Source organism: Lepidothrix coronata, unplaced genomic scaffold (assembly GCF_001604755.1).
Source record: "Lepidothrix coronata isolate B3197 unplaced genomic scaffold, Lepidothrix_coronata-1.0 Scaffold8, whole genome shotgun sequence".
NCBI lineage: Eukaryota > Metazoa > Chordata > Aves > Passeriformes > Pipridae > Lepidothrix > Lepidothrix coronata.
In genome coordinates this window covers 7813335-7819669 of record NW_016690188.1, presented here as the reverse complement: position 1 = coordinate 7819669, position 6335 = coordinate 7813335, and the positions used below count along the sequence as shown (strand labels likewise).

The 6335-nt window shown below is 40.1% G+C and overlaps 1 protein-coding gene across 2 annotated transcripts in view; it reads left to right on the top strand.

Moving 5' to 3' along the window:
- Positions 1 to 497: 497 nt before the first annotated feature.
- The window catches only part of LOC108509679 (heparan sulfate glucosamine 3-O-sulfotransferase 1-like), a 46052-nt gene continuing 40214 nt past the window's right edge, over positions 498 to 6335 (top strand). The window contains exon 1 of one of the 2 annotated variants that reach the window (XM_017839226.1): positions 498 to 571. The gene's annotated coding sequence lies outside the window, so the exon portion shown is untranslated. Of the gene's footprint in view, positions 572 to 656; positions 1201 to 6335 lie in introns of those variants that run through there. The other variant, XM_017839222.1, reaches the window with a different exon arrangement.

The following is a 6335-nucleotide window of genomic DNA, read 5'->3' as shown; positions in this document are numbered from 1 at the left end:
GCGAGGGCTGCACCTCCCGTTTCCCGCGGAGCTGGAGAATGCTCCCGCATCGAGCTGAGCGGGGACTGCAACCCGCTTCGTGGCGCGGAGACTTCGCAACTTCCCGCGGTCACTCCGCTCTTCCCAGCCCGGCTCCCGGCAGGTCCCGCCGGCCGGGAGTGGCGGTCACCTGCGGTCACCTGCCCGGGGGAGTCCCCTCGCCCTCCCTCAGACCGGACAGCGCTCGGGCACTCGGCGTAGCGAGGCGCTCGGCGTAGGATGCCTCCCTGCCTCCCTCCGTCCCTCCGCGCTGGCGGAGCCCTGCGCCGGGGGCTCAGCTCCGGAGAGGGGACCGTCCCGTGCGCTCTGACTCTCCCCAGCCCCCGCGCCCCTCCGCCCGCCTCCTCCCCTGGTCACTGGGGCTGATGAATTAATCATGAGGTGGCTGCTGTTAATGCATTTATGTGGAGCGGGCTGTGCCAGCGGCTCGAGGCGCGGCGGGCTGAGGGAGCGCGGGGAGCGCCGGCCCCTCCGCTCCGCCCGGCGCGGAGCCGAGGCCGCGCCCGCACCGCTCTCCATGGCTCCGGAGGAGGTAATGGGAGCCGGGACTCGCTCCCCGTTTCCCCGGCCGTCAGGAAAGGGGCAGGGCTGGCGGGGTGCGGAGGGGGCACGACGGTACTGGCAGGGCAGCTCCAACTTGCCGGCAGGGGGGAGAGAAATGCTCGTGTTGCCGGGGAGGGGTGTGGGGGGTGTGTTCGCTTCGCGTCCCCGCGGTTCCCCCCAGATCCTGCCCGCGGTTTAAAAATCGCTCTCTTGGCATAAGCGCGCGGGAGCCGGGCTCACTTTATCGCCGCTGACGCTGTCAAAATCGCTGTGGCTCCAGCTGTAACGACAGCGAGCCCCCTCCCTCTCTCTCTCTCTCCTCCGGGTCACCCGCTCCTCGTGAGAAACCAAACGCTGATATTCCTTTGGCTTCATCTTCCCGGCTTACGCGAGAGTGCGGAAGACTTGCTAATTAATTTACATACGAGGGAATGATGTCTGAAGGAAGGAAAAAATACCCCGTTGCACCTGCTCCGCCGAGACTTGTCATCTGAATCTGGAGGAGAGCTATAAATCATGTAAAGTGTTCGCGGTGGAGTCGGCTTCTTCTGAGAGCTGTAGGATTATGTATCCAAATGCTGAATTTATATTTCCCACTAGGAAAAGACTGAAACTCAGGTCAGATATAAACTACATCATTTCATTTAAAACAAATCTGTACTTATTTAATGTAATTCTAGAGGGCATTTTTCTTCTCTCCTGATTAAATAAAAAGTACTATTAGAGCATGTAGTAATGATTTACACATTATAGCCTGAAATTTCTTGCACAGTTGGAAGTGGTTGAGTGTAAGGATGGTGCTTTAGAATCACATATGTCCTCTTATTTTTGCTTCACGTGGAAAGACTGAGAATAACCAGGCTGTTAAATTTTACCTTCAGTTTTTAATGTGTACAAGACCATATTTTGAGATACAGAATGGAGAAAACTTGGATGAGGGAGACCACAACTTCCATTGAAAAGGTTGACTTTCTCAACTACAGCAACTAAAATCTGTGTTGTGTCTGCTTTGATGATTTCATCCTTTGAAAAAAAGCTTTAAAACTGTGATAAGCTACTTCCAAGAATTTCAGTCACTACCTCCAAGGCAATACTGTAATAGTTCTTGACACTTGCCTGCTAAATGAGCTGAACTGGGGAGACCTACTGTTCAGTCAGATGTTTATGTTATTCCTGTGCCAGGTATTTCTTCATAAAATACAAAATGAGGGTTTTAGCCTGATAAGATTATGATTTTATATTGTAGAAATTATTCATACTTTAATTTTGTGACATCAGTGGATTTTCATATATTTGACTAGTTTTGTTGCTGGCTAAACTAGACTAGGATTTGGTAATTTCAGATGGAACTGATTTAGATTGGAGTTAATTGCTTTAGTAGCCTAAAGTATTTTTAGTAATATTGTAAATGGCAAATATTATTAAGTTCTTTTGTTCCAATTATGTAAAAACATGGTTTTTTCATTAAAAAGGTGTTGTGTATTATAGATGGATCCTGTACATTGCATCAGCATGAGGGAATTAAGGAGTTTGTGTTCTTGGACAGCACGTGTCATTTGCAAGTTTCATAAGTTGTGAGCTTATTGTAAAAGTGTGTGTGGCAAAAGACTGCTGTGCTTGTATAAGAAACTAATAATAACACAGAAATCTGTGAGGTAAGCAAGAACTAGAGCTAGGCTAACCACTCAATATGCTTACTTTGAAAACAAGCCTGTATGCAGTAGTTTTCATATCACTGTTCTACAGCAACAAAATAACGGTGCCAAAAATAAGCATAGGCCAGAAATAAAGGGACAAAAATTTACAAGATGACTAGTCACGAGGGAAAAAAAAATCATTTTGAAATGGAGTCTTTCTGTCAAATCCAAGACTGCATGTTGTTAAACTAAGTCATACTCACATATACAGCAGTTTATGACATTTAAGGTGGGAGCCTTGGTCTAGTCTATAACCAAGCAATTAAAAGAGATTCTGTTGTTTAGGATTTGGTTTGTCAGAGATGGCAGAGGTCAAATGACAGTCAATAAAACTAGAGTTCATTTTTGAACTTGGAACAGGAGAACAATTTGTTTTCTTGTCTGATTCTTCTGTCTCTAACTGGAAATGCTGTCAGGAACACCAGCCCACAAAGTGGCCAAAATTTACTAAGTGATGAACATTTATTGTTCTGAGAAGGTACTGTAATAAAAAATACTTTTTTGGTGTAACTGACATTGTTCTGGCCAGTGCTTTGGCCGTGTAGGTTGTAAGTGAATAACATGGAGGTTCTGATTTGGGATTTGAACAATATATGTCACTGCATAAGTTTCAGTCCAGTGGACATTTTTATGTTTGGTCACCAAAGTGTTGCATCAAGTTATATTGGAAAAGCATTTGCTTCTTTTGTAATCTAAAATGAAAAAAATGATTTGTCAGCCAGAAGGAGGCAGGGAGATGTGTTTACACTTACTAGACTTTATTGTCTGTACAATAATGACTTCTGTTTGATACAAGGGATTGTGGGCTTGGTGACTTCAGTGAATGACAAACCCACCCACATTTTCAACATTTGCAACATATTGGCCATGCTTTTTGTGTAACCATAGCGTTGCTTGTTTATTGATGAACAAATCTTTGAAAGGAGCTGAATGAAGAAGAGTCAGATGTCTGCATGATGTTCACTTATTGCTATACAAATAACTACATGACAACTGGGCCAGTATTTGTAGGCACGTGAATATGCCCTCTCTATTTTGTGCAGTTGTTTTTGATTTACACACTGTCATATGAAACTTGTAAATGGGTTGTTCAATGGTTAACATAGAGTACTCTGTTATGGTAGATGCAGACAGTTGGATGTCCTAACAGGCAGGTTAAGTTACGAGATTTTGCATAGTGACAGCATTTGAGATGTATATGCATGGAGTACAATCAAATGCCTTCTTTGACTGTTTATATAGTAAGCAGGAATCCATTAAACTTCCAAGGAGGACAAATATTTAATGAAGACCTGAAGAGGCAATATCATTTCAGTATGTTTGCAATGCACTGCTCTGTTTAGCTGGTGATTAAATCTTTTGATCTCAAGGAGAGCTTCTAGTCATCTGCTTTGATGCAATATTCTATGAAACCATTTAAGCTAGAGGGGTAGGGGTTTAAGTCTTAAGACTGTTTTCTCCTAGAGATAAAAAATTGCATGTAGTTCTCTCATAGCCCTAGTTGAACTTCAGTGGGAATAGTGGCAACAAAAAGACTGGTAAAGAAGGGGGCAAAATAGGGAACAGTTAATCACCACAGTAACTCAGGACTGAAGAAAAGACCTCTCTGAGTTAGGCAACAGTCTTATCTAATTCGAGTCATAAAGTCATCACAGTCTACCTTTAAGCTAGTTAAGCACATTGCCCTGTTGTTCTTTCTGGAAAGATGATTAAAAACCTCTTTCCTAATGTTTAGAGCTTTCTTTGAACTTTCAGCCTAAATATATTTTTTGATTCCTAATTTTTAATCTCTCAATATTGTTATTTAAAACCAACTCCTTCCTTGGGGTGTAGCCCTCAAAAAATTATAACCATCGATCGTGTGTCTTCCTCAGCTTTTATGTGCTAGGATCAAACAAGCAGAGCAAGCACCTTATAGTCTCTCTAGCGAAACAGAATAAATAGGAAGATACAAAGCCTAGTAATTTAATTCTCGTGAATTCTGAACTTTGTACCTGAAGTGTTTTCTTAAAGTCTTGAATAAGAGTGCTAATGCTCCACTTGGTCTTCTCAAAATGTTGTGTCAGATATGGGTGAAGATCAAGTTTGTTTTACAGGTATGCCAGGTTGACTTAACCCTATTGTCATAAACTAGACATGGGTGTGTGATTTATCTTTTTGTGTTGCTCTGAAATGATCAGAGACCATCACAGAAATAATCACAGTAATTCTACTATTTGTAATCATGTGCTTTGAAGAGTTGCTAAAGGTTTTGCCATTTCTAATACTACAAATGGTCATCCAATTTCTTCTGCAAGTTGGAGAGAACGTCCCCTGCATCAAGAGGGCTTCCTGTAACCAGTTTTAATCAAAACACCTCTGCTTTTTGCCACATTCACAAATGAAATAAGATGAGTCTGAAGAAGGATTTTAAATAAATCCATTTAATATGTTACCATTAGTCACTTTTACATTGACTTTATCTTTGTATTATGCCTGCCCATCTTTTCCAACTCAGTAACTCATTGCTGGGTGACACCATATCAAATTCTTTACTGGAATATGGAGAGGATGGATTCTGGATTTCCTTTCCCATAATATTTGCTTTTAAAAGTTAATTTATTTGTTCCAGACTATGTCTTTTCAAAGTTTCTTCTTTTTGCTGTTGTCTAAAATTTCCTGTTAACACTGTACATCTGTTTAACTTGGAAAGGCAGAGCAAATCCTTTTCAATTTATGCTACAAAAGGTGCAGATATAGTTATTAAGTAAAATGTTACACATTACCTGCAGAACAACAGAGAAGATTATTTAATATCCTTTTCCTACTATGATTCTTCAGAGTGCTAAGCAACCATTTTGTGTCACTCAAGTCTGCAAGTGAAGTCTTGCATTTTGTCATCCTAAAAACTGTTTAAAGGGGGAAAAAAGGACCAAATTAAAATTTTTATAACCTGCAAATGGTAGACCTTTTTTTGTTTCAGGAATTGACAACAGAAAAATGTGTTCTAAGACTGTCTTTGTTTACAAGAGGATCTTAGTGGATATCTGAAAAAAAAATGAAACAAGATAATAGGGAGTTTGTGTTGAAAAACAACAAAAGATCAGTTAGTAGAGATACTGGGTTTTAGACATGAATGAATAATATAATCCAAATTTAAGCATAAAATTTGAGTTTCTGGATGGAGATAAACTGGGCTATTTCTGTCCTCGTCATAATTTAGCATTTATATGGTATTTACTACGTAAAAACCTCTTCATAGGTATCAATAATCTTCATTATACCCTCTGAAGTAGATAGGTGTTCTTCTGCCAATTAATGGTATAGGGCCAATATATTTTAGATGTATAAATCTGCAAAAAGTTTAAATTTTGGTATGAATTTGTTTTTTGAAATGTATGAAGGGCAGATTGTATCCCCCAGTATTCAGAATCTGCTCTTATAAGGTATGCTTTCATTTTTAAGGAACAAAGATACAGAGTTTCATTCTGAACACTTGAATAACATCATGTCTCTTTGATAATGGAGTCTAGTCAGATGTACTTTTTCCTGGATAAAAGTGTTGGATACTATAAAGGATGTTTTTTTAAAGGTTTACACAGAAGAGATCTTTAATTTACAAAGATTTTGTCAGATTTAGCTTCCACTTTTTGTGGAAAGGTAGTTACACATGGAAAGAGTGAGCTTGTCTTTTCTGTCTCCACCCTCTTTGGTTGACAGACTTTCCCTCCAGCAATCAGTTGACAGCAATCAGTTTGAGGATTATTTCTGGAAGGAAAAAGTTTACAGCTTTACTTCAAGAGTAAGATTAAAAATAAAATAGCTGTCATCTATTTCCTTGGCTTAACTAGTTAAAATCATAGCCACAAAAATGCCATATTATTCAGCTAAGCTCTTCTGTGCATTTTGTACAGTAAGTAGACCTTATTAAAGGAAAGGCACTAAAGCCTTGCAAACAATATCTTGTAAAACAAAATTTACAAAATTTACAAAAATTAAATTTTGACTGGAACTTCATTATTTGTTATTTATTGTTTCTAGATAAACTAAATTTTTACAGTAAGCTTTACAAAGATA